Source organism: Leptodactylus fuscus, chromosome 11 (genome assembly GCF_031893055.1).
Source record: "Leptodactylus fuscus isolate aLepFus1 chromosome 11, aLepFus1.hap2, whole genome shotgun sequence".
Taxonomy (NCBI): domain Eukaryota; kingdom Metazoa; phylum Chordata; class Amphibia; order Anura; family Leptodactylidae; genus Leptodactylus; species Leptodactylus fuscus.
In genome coordinates this window covers 18240499-18252712 of record NC_134275.1, presented here as the reverse complement: position 1 = coordinate 18252712, position 12214 = coordinate 18240499, and the positions used below count along the sequence as shown (strand labels likewise).

General features: G+C 44.9%; 1 long non-coding RNA gene across 1 annotated transcript; it reads right to left on the bottom strand.

The window, feature by feature from the left end:
- Positions 1-685: 685 nt before the first annotated feature.
- LOC142184329 (uncharacterized) lies at positions 686-8172 on the bottom strand. Its single transcript, XR_012711815.1, has 3 exons — positions 7795-8172; positions 3522-3662; positions 686-946 (listed from the first exon to the last, which is right to left on the bottom strand). It is a non-coding gene; the product is annotated as an uncharacterized LOC142184329 (long non-coding RNA).
- Between the last annotated feature and the right edge of the window lie 4042 nt (positions 8173-12214).

Below are 12214 nucleotides of genomic sequence, written 5' to 3'. Positions count from 1 at the left end.
CCATTCATTTCTATGGGAGCGTGCTGTTCGGAACGGCTGATCCGAACAGTGTTCGCTCATCTCTAGTAACATCCTGTTTGGTTTTCCTACAACTAACATGATGCCTTTTGCTTCACTCATGGCTGACTCCCTCCCCCTCCCGCTTTCGCTTACTTCTCCCTCCATCTCTCACTTACTTCCCCCACCCTTTCTCACTAACACCCCCTCTCTGTTTCCCAATCCAGTCCGCCCAATGCTAGCCCTTCCTAACTAATTCATCTCACCCCATCATACTTACCTATCCTCGGGGCAGGACCTTCACTTGTTTTGGTCATCCAAAACTTCTTTGATGTCTGCCAGACACCCACGCCTATGCAATAGAGCCAGAGTGCAGCCAAAATGTAGAAGGGAGTGCCTTATACATAAGGCATATAATTGTAGGGTGACTGTAGGAACATTATACTGTGTGGGGGCACAAAGAAGAAAAATGGATGACAATGGGTGGAGTCAGCATAGAAATGGGCGGAGCTAATTTTGCCACGGCGCACATTGCGCATTTTGTCCCTCCTTCTGTTTTTTGAAAGTTGTAAGTTATCTATCACAGACAGCACATGTTACTGTATCCAATAAGCTGATGTGAATTAAATATTAACAAAATTGAATGTTTGATCTTATTTATTGATTTCTGCATGTATTCCCACACAGAGCTGAAGAGCGTCCATTCCTAGATCTTCACATATGTGTCTTGTCCACATCACCATGATCATTTTTTGGTTTCGTGCTCCAGAAAGTGGTCACTCCTTTGCGAGATCAGTTCTCAAACAACTTATCACAACTCCTCCAAGCATGAAAATGCAGGATCCCCAGGCGAGCCCATAACCCCAGCTAAACTGGGAAGAGGGAAGGAAATATTTGGCTGCCATGAACTTTAGAGAAAATAGTAGGAGACCGCTGATCTGCAACAGAACTATAGGAAGAAAGAAAGTATGAGTGTCAAGCGCAAACCTCTAGGATCATAGAGAAACACAAAAATCATAGGGACGAAGGAGAAGAAGTGACATGAAGGCAAATAGTCTACATATAAGAATCTGAATCCGTATTCTATATTAGCAAAGTCAAATTCTGGTATAAACTAAATCTCAGCTACTCTCATGGAACGCTACATCTCTCTAAGGATAAGACCAGGTGTGAACCTAGCCTTTTTGCCGCCTGAGGCGGACAACAGGAAGCCGCCCCCCCCCCCCAATCCCAACCCCCCACATACACCCGCTGCCCCCCCCAATCCCTGCCCCCCCTACGGCAAAAAGGCTAGGTTCACCCCTGACTACACAGCATGTAGTCCAAAAATTGTTTCAATTTTTGGACCCCACGCTGTATAGTGATTAACCCCCCCCACCGGTGTCCGCTTACCTGCAGCACCCTGTTCTTCTCGGTCCGATCCTCTGTCCGGTCTTCAGAGCGTGCACCCCCCCCACGTAGGACGCAGGCACACATCGGGTGCAGGCCTGATTACGTGGCCACGTCACCCGGCGTGTGGAGAGGAGGGGGCGGAGCGGAGGGGGCGGCGTTAGTATTCAGAGAGCAGGCAGGGAGAGGACCTGCTCTCTGCAAAGCGTAAGGGGCGGCCGGCGTTCCGGGTGCTGGAGTGTCTCCCACCACAGTCCGGGCCTACTGCTCCAGTGTTTTATTCTAGCGGAAGTCCTCGCTACATTGTGATGTTATGTGTCCATTTCCTTAAAGGGATTCTACCATTAAACTACTTTTTTTTCTAATTACCACGTCGGAATAGCCTTAAGAAAGGCTATTCGTCTCCTACCTTTAGACGTGGTCTCCGTCGCACCATTCCGTAGAAATACCGGTTTTAACCAGTATGCAAATGAGCTTTCCGCAGCAATGAGGGCGGGCCCCAGCGCTGAAAGGCCGATGAGCGCATCCCCATTGCTGCCTGAGAGCTCTTTCCTGTGCCGCCTCCTTCTTCTGCATCAACTCCACCTCTTCTGGCTTCGAGAGGCCACCCCAAAATGGCCGCCGTTCAATACAGGAGCCGGCCGGCGGCCATTTTGGGGTAGCCGCTCTTGCAGTTCAATACAGGAGCTGGCCGGCGGCCATTTTGAGGTGGCCTCTCTATGCTCCTGTATAGAACTACAAGAGCAAGAGAAGCCAGAAGAGGCGGAGTTGCTACAGAAGAAGGAGGCGGCGCAGGAAAGAGCTCTGGGCAGTGATGGGGACGCGCTCATCGGTGTTTCAGCGCTGGGGCCCGCCCTCATTGCTGTGGAGAGCTCATTTGCATACCGGTTAAAACCGGTATTTCTACGGAACGGCGCGGCGGAGACCACGTCTAAAGGTAGGAGACAAATAGCCTTTCTTAAGGCTATTCCAACGTGTTTATTAGAAAAAAAAGGTAGTTTAATGGTAGAATCCCTTTAAGCTGCAGAGGCCGCTGATTGACCTCAGCGGTCATGTGCGGCAGGGACTTCCGCCAGAAGGAAACCTGGAGCAGCAGGAGCGGACCATGCTGGGAAACACTGGACCATAGGGGACAGGTGAGTAGGTTTTTTTGTTTCACCTTCCCCAGCCTCATATTAAAAAAGTGGTTATCCCAGACAACCCCTTTAATTTTAAGTGGTACTAATGATTTAAAGGAGGTACGCAGGGCATTATTAATTAGGGTCATTATTCATTGAGGGGTACTATTATTTAAATGGAACACGCAGGGGTATTATTCATTTTCTGGGGATTTTTATATTACAAATTTTATAACTGGAGTAGCAGCTAGATTGAGACATTGTGTAAGTGAGGACAATATGGGTCGGGTGCCTAGAAAATGGATGAGACAAAGATATCTGTGCTGCAAACTTTAGGCCCAGTTCACACAGGGCACGGGATGGTTTATTTTGATCCTGATTTTGACGCGGGAAGCTGCATCACAATAAGACCAAAATGCGCCTGCGCAACTGTCCCACTTTCTTGTACTGTATCTATCTACATCATCTTTTCAGATCAGTGTAGAGCTGGTATATACCAATATACGGTCAACGTATAATGGTAATATCTGTATACCTTGGTTGGGGGCCCACTTAGATGTGTTCACTTCCCCTGTGCTGACCCATTAGTTACGCCTCTGATCAGTGCTGTTAGTTTTGTTGCCAGGTCTGCTATTTAGTCTGTATACTGTCAGGAGGGTGATGTCAGGCAGGAGCAGACAAGGGGTGCGATTCTGAGCTAGGACACTGGCTGTCTCAGATTGGAGCTCTGAATCACACCCCCTGCTCTTCTGACATTACAGAGCTTAAATAGCACATCAGGCACCAAAACTACCTGCACTTGTTGCTCAGTAACAGTGGGGGCTAGAGAGAAAATTCCAACTGTGCTGGAATCAGTGGAGCAGTGACTATTAACAAAGGCTCAGAACTTGAAGAGGTGGTAAAAGGTCCTCCTTATGGAAAAAAAACCCCCATATACACATGATGTAAGAGGGAGGTCATACTTTATCTGATCCTTTCCATCTAATCCTTTCCCTCAAGGTTCGCACACTTTGTTACCTGATGCAAGAAGCAGGAGTGATATACTGCGAAATCTCAGAGGCTGTTTCACTTGACAAATCCATAGCACACAAACTATAAACCAAACGGCACAAATAAGTGTAGCGCAAAACACCAGCACCAGGGAAGCCATTTGCCAGTCTGCAAACAAACATAAAAGACAATGTTACCAACACTAGCAATCAAATATAATAGCATAAGTTGCAGATATTATTGGGACTTGACATGAAAAACACATTTCAATGGTTTCACGTTTGTGATCTACATACATTAAGCCTAAGGCTCCACGTTGCGGAAACACAGCTTCTTTTACTGCAGATTTTGGAGCCAAAGCCAAGAATGGCTACAAAAGGAATGGTAAATAAAAAGAAAGTTCTTATACATCTCCCTTCTTCTCAACTCACTCCAGGCTTTGGCTCAAAAAACCGCAGCAAAATCTGCAACAAAAAAAGCTGCGTTTCAGCAATGTGGGGCCTCAGCCTTAGGCACCATGTGGTGGAAAACAGCTAAAAAACGCAATGGAAATGCATCACGGTTTTTCTGCGGACTGTCTGCTTCCATTATACCTATAGGGAAACCGCTGGCGTTTCCATAGGTATAACTGACATGCTGCGATTTCCAAAACTGCAATTTTTCCACAGTGTGTGGATGGGATTCGCTAGAATCTCATTCACTTTCCTGGTACTATAAAATGCTGCGTTTTTTTCTGCTGCGTTTCTGCAACGTAGGGCCTTAACCTTAGGCTGGAGCCCCACAAAACGGAAACGGAGCTATTTTTGGTTGCAGATTTTGTTGCGATTTTTTGAGCCAAAGCCAGGAGTGGATTGAGCAGAAGGGAGAAATATAAGAGCTTCCTATATATCCCCTCAAAAAAACGCAACAAAATCTACAACAAAAAAAGCTGCGTTTCCGCAACGTGGGGCTTCAGCCTTAAATGGGTTTTACAACAAATTAAAAATGGAAAACAATCTTCAAAAATGATATTCATGATTTCCGGCACCGCTTTGGTCCCTACTTAGGTCTCCTCTGATGTTCACTTTCTTGCCCGCAGGAAATGTCTGCTTTACCACTTACTGGCTGCAACCCTCCAGCACTAATTTCTAGCTGTTTTCTGTGTTTTAAAAGACACTAGGAAGTAGAAACTAGGGGGACAGGTGAGAGCCAGGGTAAGGGCCTTTAACCCCTTAAGGACCAGGCCATTTTTTGGTTTCGCATTTTCGTTTTTCCCTCCTCACATTTCAAGAGCCATAACTTTTTCATTTTTCAGTTCACAGAGTCACATGATAGCTTATTGTTTGCGGGACAAATTGTACTTTGTAATGGCACCATTCAATATGCTGTGCAATGTACTGGGAAGCTGGAAAAAAATTCAGAATGAGGCGCAATTGGAGAAAAAATGCATTTGCGCCATTTTCTTATGGGTTTAATTTTTACAGCATTCACTGTTTGGTACAAATGACATGTTACCTGTGTTCTACGTGTCAGTACAAACGCGGTGATACCAAATTTATATAGTATTTGAAATTTTTTGATACTTTTAAAAAAATGATAAACTTTGCAAAATAGAAAAAAAAAATTGTGTCATCATGTTCTAACACCTGTAACTTTTTCATATTTCCATGTATGGAGCTGGTTGTGGTGTCTTTTTATGCGGGACAAGATGACGTTTCTATTGATACCATTTGGGGAAAGATCCGATGGTTTGATCACTTTTTATTCAATTTTTTATAGGAGGCAAAGTGTTGAAAAAAACGCTTTTTGGCTGTTTTTATTTTTTTTGCCGCTACGCCGTTCACAGTACGGGATAAATGTTTTAATATTCTAATAGTTTGGGCATTTTGGAGCGCAGGGATACCTAATATGTTTAATGTTCTTTAATTACTTTTATAGCTGATCTAGGGAAAGGGGGGTGATTTGAACTTTTATATTTTTTTTATTTTTTTAATACTTTTAAAAACTTTTTTTTTTCTTCTGTTACATTTATGATCAGACCCCTTAGGTACCTTGAAACCTAGGGAGTCTGATCGCTCATACTATTCACTGCAATACTACAGTATTGCAGTGAATAGGAAAATCGCAGCACTTCTATTAGAGGCTGCCTCTGGCATCGTCTAATAGATCTAGTGCAGAGACAAGCCTGGAAGCCTTCAATAGGCTTCCGGCTGTCATAGCAACCGATCACCGCCCTCTTGTGACGTTCAGGAGGGCGGCGATCGGCAAAACATGGCGGCGCCCATGCCGCCGGCGCCGTTTACACACTGCGGTCACGTTTGACCGCAGTGTGTAAAGGGTTAACAGCAGCGATCGGCTCGGGCACCGACCGCTGCTGTTAGTGGCAGGTCCTGGCTGTATTATACAGCCGGCATCTGCCGTGTATGGAGCGAGCTCAGCGTGTGAGCTCGCTCCATACATCCCCATGCGACCCATGACGTACAGTTACGTCAAGGGTCGCTAAGGGGTTAATCCTGGGGACAGTGTCCTGGTTCTAGTACTCTAAGTTTCTGACAAAGTGGCAGGGTCCCTATGAGATTGTAGAAAAGGTGAGTAAGGTGAACTGCAAGGTGCTTCAACTAGACAGGAGAAAACCCTTCTAGGTTTACCATCAAGCCGTGGAAAGATCGGGAGTCTTTGGTAGCCACCCTGACTGTGGTTAAAGAGGAGTTACAACTAGAGATGAGTGAACACTATTCGAAACAGCCGTTTCAAATAGCACGCTCCTATAGAACTGAAAGGACATAGACGGCATGCGGGGGATTAAGCGGCCAGCCGCCGGCAAAGTCTGCGTGCCAGCCGCTTCCATTCATTTCTATGGGAGCGTGCTATTCGAAACGGCTGTTTCGATAGAGTTCGCACATCTCTAGTTGCAACCAATTCCCCCAGTAAGAATAGGTGAGGCACTGACAGTGCACCAGAAGCAGGAGGTAAGGGAGTTCCTGCAGGAAAACAGATGCAAGTTTTCTGACCTACCAGGCTGTAGTCACCTGAAAAAACACCATATTAAAACTGAGCCTAAGGGTGCATTCACATGTAGGAAAATGGCGCTGAATTTGGTGTGGAATTTCAGCACTGAAAAAAGTGCCTCCCATTAACTTCAATGGGTTCCTTTTTCTGCTAGAAGGATTCATGTTTTAGCAGAACGTAGTCTGCTAAGGCTCTTTTATTTAAGTTACATGGGCTGGATTTTTTTGGACTGGACAACAGGTTGGCAGTGGGAGTCTTCCAGTCCACACCCCTAATCCATTACGGGGTTTTGCTAGTCCCGGGTGCTCCCAGGTGAGGCTTCCTGATATCCATTACTGGGGAAAGAATCCTGGTGAAAGGAGGGCTGGCAGATTTACATCCGGAGGGAGAGAAAGCAGCGCTGGGATGGGTTACACAGTTTTCCTGCTATGTTTTTTTATGTGTTTTTGACTTGCTCAAAGGGTATTCTGGTCTATAGCTAGAGAGGGACAGGCTTAGATTTGGTTTGTTTTTGCTTGCACACTGTTTTTGAGCTGAAGCAACTGAATTGAGTGACGCCTACTGCCTATTTGAACTGTGTCATTGTCGACTCCCCACGTTGTGAGCCACTATATATAGATAGATATTTTTTTAAATTTAAATGATTTTTCTACTTTTATTTGTAAAGGTGCCATACTATTATAATACCGTGGATGTCAGCGACAGGTTAAACATAACTGCAATTCAAGTCACATCTGACTAAGGCTACATTCAGGCAATTTATCTTCTTTAGCCGTTACGTAGACTTCTGATTTTATGCTTTTTAAAAATTATATTTATATACATCCCCTAATATGTTATACAGTGGGACGTTCATGCCCCAAAAACGTACAATGATATTTTATGGTTTGGTTAGCCAATGGAAGACTAGGGTTGAGCCGATCTTGAGATTTCAGGATCGATTTTAAAATCCGATCATTTTCCAGACAATCGTGATCGTGAAATTTTCTCCATCGCCGATCGGGATCCAATCTTTCCCGATCCCTCAACCCTATGAATGATATATACATGAATAGGGTTGAGCTGATCTTGAGATAACCTCTGACCTCGATCCCGCCGGAAAAGATCGGGATCGGATTCCGATCACGATAGTGAAATTTACTCGATCGCCGATTGGAATCCGATCTTTTCTGATCCCGATCGCTCAACCCTATGTAAGACTCTTCTAGAAAGATTCTTTTTCTACACACAAGTATCACACACTGTAGCTTAGAGATACTATTTAGTAACATTGTCCTATTTTGACGTAACACTCCGCTTTCATGTTACTCACCGCTGTGCAAAACAGATTTGCAGTGCCATGCATCCATTTGTTGTCTGCATATTTCCCACAAAGAAAGAGAAAAATGTTTGGAGGTCACCCAAGCGGGGCTAACAAGGGCCACCACATCCAACGCCAGGGCCAGGAACCCGCACAGCAAAACAACTAGTGTAAAATGCCTGGGAGGCATTGCAGGAGGGAGGACAGCCGTCTCTGCAGGCATCACCACCGCAGGAAAAATTCTTTTAGGATTCAAATCCAGAGTTCTCTGCTTTCCTATGTCATATACACATGTCTCTGACTATAGTCTTTAGCCTCACTGTTCTATTCTACACTGTTATGCCCTTAATCTCCACCACTCTTTCTACAATGTCATGCAATACTGCTACTTGTCCCATCCTAAGGCATCACATGGTGCTGACACATAAGCCCCACAAAACAATGTACAACACAAACGGGAAACATGACATTGTGTGAACTTCAGCATAGACCTCTCTGGATTTAACCAGCAGGCAGAACTATTGCAGATCAAATCTTAACATGCAATACGAAGCATGTGCACACGTATAACAGTTTCATGAATTGTATCCTTGTTTATTTATACATTGTCACTGCTGTTGATAACGTTGTATCAAATTTACCTATGTTTAGACAAAAGAATCCTGGTTGTTGGAAATAATCTAAGCATTTGTATTAGTTATATTGCTATCTTAGGCTGGGGACCCACATGGCATAAACGCCGCGGCAAATACGGTGGCGTTTTACAGTACTCCACAAAGCCCATCCACACATTGTGGAATAATAGGTGCAGCAGTTTTGGAAATCACAGCATGTCAATTATGCCCATAGCAAAGCAGAAAGTCCGCTTTTTAGTTGCAGCTCGCTATGTGGGGCCTTAGCCTTACAGGCAAAGTTCTATATTAGGCCGGGCCCCACGGGACGTAAACGCTGCAATTTGCCCGCAGTGGAGACGTTGCAGGAAAAATCGCTGCATTTTACAGTGCAAGCAAAGTGGATGGGATTCATGCGAATCCCATGCCCACTTTGCGGAAGAAATCGCAGTGTGGACACGCTGCGATTTGCAAAGCCGTTGCGGCTTTGCAAATCGCAGCATGTCAATTATATCTATGGGAAAGCCACCGTAGTTAAGAGAGGAAAACTCTGGGAACTTTCTCTTAGAAGCGCTGCGGAAAGAACCGCAATGCGTTCACGCCACGGTTCTTTCCGCAGCGCTTTAGCGCCGCGATTACGGCCCGTGCGGCCTTAACCTTAAGTTGTCTTTATTTGTTAATACATAGTACCCAGGAAATCAGGGCCAGGACTAGATGTTAATGAACCACAGGGTTAATATTGGAACTGGCCCCCTTGCCTCACCACAACATCATGGTGCTTGGATGGGTGGGTGCCAAGAGAATTGCAGGGGTCTCAAAAAAAGAATGATTGTTCCTCGATGGGTCACCAAAACTCCAAGCACAAAGAATTCAATTCAATCCAATGAAAAGGAAAGTCCTTCAACTTTGTTCCGGATCGAAATTAAAATAACAACCATACTGAGGCAAACAGGGGTGAGTGTTGTGACCCTATGTGTTTTATTCATGGCAAATAGTGAAGTGCTATACAATGCCGCCTCACATTTATAACAGGTAACAGTAATGTAATTCTCTTTATGCTCCCATATAGTAGCAGTAACACTGTTTTTGTGCCCTGATATAGTATTAGTATTATTATAGTATTAGTATTACTTCTCCCTATTGTCTATGGCACAATGCATGCAGCACGTGGTAGTAATATCATTGCATCACCTGACATCCTCTAATAATAATAATACATTTTATTTATATAGCGCCAACATATTCCGCAGCACTGTACAATTTATAGGGTTCAGATACAGACAGACATACATAACAAAGAACGTCATTTCACACAATGGGACTGAGGGCCCTGCTCAAAAGAGCTTACAATCTATGTGTGATTTACCTCTAGACCATAAGCCTAAAATGGCCTGACAATAAAGCGGTAACCCCTAACCTAAACTCATTATCAGGTACGTGTATAATACGTAAGATGTGGATTCATCTCTGACTAGAAGCCAAAGAATCTCTGATCCAGTGGAAGAAGAGAAAGACAGAGACAGTGAGCCCTAAACTCGACCCAGCCCCTGTCCCTGCCCACTTGCCCGAACTGTCGTAAGTGAAAGACGACAACTGGGCGGCAAAATGCTTTCTATAAATAAACAGAATGTGAAAATTCGGGCCAATGACTGCGCGGATCCAGGACTGGTACAGTATAAATAGTTTTAGTTCCAAAGAACACCAAACAAAAACACACAATGCATTCTGGGGATTTTGGGTACCCCTTTATCAAGTATGCCATAACCTACCATACTAATACTGCCATACTGATACCGCAATATATAGCCATACTAATTCTGCCATACTAATACTGCCATAAAGTGCCATACTAATACTTTCACATACCTCCCAACCGTCCCGATTTCCGCGGGACATTCACGATTCCGGTGACATGTCTGCGGTCCCGGTTGGAGGGAGGTATGTCCCGATATGTCCCAGAGGACGCAGATGTGAGTTGAACACATACGCGGCTGAAGCAAAGAGCTGACACAGGTCAGTTCCTTGCTTCACCGCTGTACGCCGGCTACTGGCTTGTAGACGCGATGTGATGACATCACATCTCGTCTACAACTGTGTCAGCGAGAGAGAGAGAGGTGCGCAGAGAGCGGCGAGGGAGCGAAGGAGAAGGTAAGTGTAATGTGGAACGTGAAACTGGGGGCAGATGAAGGAGAGGACGGCATGACACTGGGAGCAGAGATGGAGAGGACATGAATATGGGGGCAGAGATGTGGAGACATGAATCTGGGGGCAGAGATGGAGGGACATGAATCTGGGGGCAGAGATGGAGAGGACATGAATCTGGGGCAGAGATGGAGGGACATGAATCTGGGGGCAGAGATGGAGGGACATGAATCTGGGGACAGAGATGGGGGGACATGAATCTGGGGACAGAGATGGAGGGACATGAATCTGGGGACAGAGATGGGGGGACATGAATCTGGGGACAGAGATGGAGGGACATGAATCTGGGGACAGAGATGGGGGACATGAATCTGGGGACAGAGATGGGGGGACATGAATCTGGGGACAGAGATGGGGGGACATAAATCTGGGGACAGAGATGGAGGGGACATGAAACTGGGGGCAGAGATGGGGGGACATGAAACTGGGGGCAGATGAAGGGTGTATATGAAACTGGGGGAGAGATAGAGGGGGGACATAATTTACGGGTGACTGTAGGAGGATTATACTGTAGGAGGATTATACTGTGTGTGGGCACATGAAAAATTAATGAGTGGGCGGAGTCAATACAAAAGTGGGCGGGGCTAAATTTGCCGTGTCACACTAGGCGCGCCGCACATTTTCTCCCTCTTTCGGTTCTTCAAAAGTTGGGAGGTATGCTTTCATACTAATACTGCCACAAAGTGCTATACTAATATTGCCATACAATGCCATATGAATACTGCCATACATTAATTTATACTGCTATACACTACTAATACTACCCTACATTGCCATACTAATACTACCATACAGTGCCATACTAATACTGCCCTACATTGCCATACTAATACTGCCATACTAATACTGCCCTACATTGCCATACTAATACTGCCATACTAATACTGCCATACAGTGCCATGCTAATACTGCCATACAGTGCCATACTAATACTACCATACAGTGCCATACTAATACTGCCATACTAATACTACCATACAGTGCCATACTAATACTGCCATACTAATACTGCCCTACATTGCCATACTAATACTGCCATACTAATACTGCCATACAGTGCCATGCTAATACTGCCATACAGTGCCATACTAATACTACCATACAGTGCCATACTAATACTGCCATACTAATACTACCATACAGTGCCATACTAATACTGCCATACTAATACTGCCCTACATTGCCATACTAATACTGCCATACTAATACTGCCATACAGTGCCATGCTAATACTGCCATACAGTGCCATACTAATACTACCATACAGTGCCATACTAATACTGCCATACTAATACTACCATACAGTGCCATACTAATACTGCCATACTAATACTGCCCTACATTGCCATACTAATACTGCCATACTAATACTGCCATACAGTGCCATGCTAATACTGCCATACAGTGCCATACTAATACTACCATACAGTGCCATACTAATACTGCCATACTAATACTACCATACAGTGCCATACTAATACTGCCATACTAATACTGCCCTACATTGCCATACTAATACCGCCATACTAATACTGCCATACAGTGCCATGCTAATACTGCCATACAGTGCCATACTAATACTACCATACAGTGCCATACTAATACTGCCATACTAATAC